The following is a 1,622-nucleotide window of genomic DNA, read 5'->3' on the forward strand; positions in this document are numbered from 1 at the left end:
CTTTCTGAAAATATCGGATTAACAAAATAGCACACCTTTCTGCAACTCGTTGGGAAACGACCTGGGATTCATACTCCCAGTATTTTAATTTTAATTTTTGTGACACCCTTTCTAAATTGATAAGCGGATTTCTGGTTGGTTAAGAACTATACTTGCAACGCACAACTTATATCAATTCTTAATTAGCCAATTTCCGCCACGTCAATTTTTGGCGCCGTTTCCGGGGAGTTGCAATAGAGTGCTAAAGTTATTAATTGGATTTTATTTATTTGCATTTTATTTTATCTTGCTACCATGAGCTGCTTGTTTCTTTCGTTAAATGATGCGTTCACTTCCTGATCCTAACTTGCTAGTATTCGATCCTGAGATTCAAAGAACTATTTCACGAATAAGGCAAGCTCGGCGTCAGTTAGTCCTCTCTGAGGGCGGATCTGAAACGTCACTAGAGAAAGAAACCAGCCCCCGTTCTACTTATTTAGTTGATTTACGTGTAGGTAACATGGCAGCAGCTAGGAGAGTTACTATCCAGGAGGCTGGAGCCCCTGATTTTACAATGCAATCATTTCAAGCGCATCACCCAGCGGTGGCTACAGACTTTGAAATAAAGACCGCACTGCTCAATTTGATGCCCAAGTTTCATGGCTTGCCTGATCAAGAGCCTATCAAGCACCTGAGAGATTTTCAAATAGTCTGTTCTATCGTCAAGCGTGATGGTGCAAATGAAACTTCAATTTTGCTGAAAGCTTTCCCGTTTTCTCTTGAGGGAAAGGCAAGAGAGTGGTACTACACTCAACCCGCAGCAACTGTATCCAACTGAGATATACTCAGAAGATAATTTCTGGAAAAGTTCTTTCCAGCTGAAGTTACTGATAAACTGAGGAAAGACATTTCCATGATTGTTCAGGATGAATCTGAGACTCTCTATGAATACTGGGAGCGCTTCAATAATCTTCTAGAAGCATGCCCCCACCATATGATTGACAAGATAGTGTTACTCGGTTACGTCACACAGGGCATGAGGCCCCCAGATAAGACCACATTGGAAAGTGCTAGCAATGGGTCTATAAAAAAGTACAAGACCACTGATAAGGCATGGTAATTGATCAGCGACTTAGCTGAATCTACTTGGAATCACAGGCAGAAACAATGCCGTTCAAAAGCCGTTGCAGAAGTATCCTCTAGCAGAGAGACTGCTGCTCTAACTCAAAGTATCTGTGAAATGATCAACTTACTGAAGCAGATGCAATTGAATCAACAACAAGTTCAGCAAGCACAACCTTCTCCACCACAGCAAAACCAACAGTTAGTCCCATAGAGAGTTTACGGAATCTGTGCTGATTATAGCCACTATACTTATGAGTGTCCGCAGCTCCAGCAGGAAGACAACACCGTGTCAGTCACTCATAACTTCTATGACCGCCCCAACCAAGGGTACAATCAAGGTGGCAATTACAGCCATGGCTGGCAGGACAATTCTAACCAGAATTGTAGGGACAACAACAACAGAGGAGGCAGAGACAATCAGGGAAATTAGAGGTGGAATAATAACAATAACAAACAGCAAAACCAGAACCAGCCTTACAGAGCACCTCACCTGAGGCAATCCCAAGGACCACAGAATA

The 1,622-nt window shown here is 42.5% G+C and overlaps 1 non-coding gene across 1 annotated transcript; it reads right to left on the minus strand.

Annotated features, from left to right (window-relative positions):
- Positions 1-871: 871 nt before the first annotated feature.
- LOC112739072 (small nucleolar RNA R71) lies at positions 872-979 on the minus strand. Its single transcript, XR_003170011.1, has one exon. It is a non-coding gene; the product is annotated as a small nucleolar RNA R71 (small nucleolar RNA).
- Positions 980-1,622: the final 643 nt, after the last annotated feature.

This window comes from Arachis hypogaea, chromosome 13 (assembly GCF_003086295.3).
Source record: "Arachis hypogaea cultivar Tifrunner chromosome 13, arahy.Tifrunner.gnm2.J5K5, whole genome shotgun sequence".
NCBI lineage: Eukaryota > Viridiplantae > Streptophyta > Magnoliopsida > Fabales > Fabaceae > Arachis > Arachis hypogaea.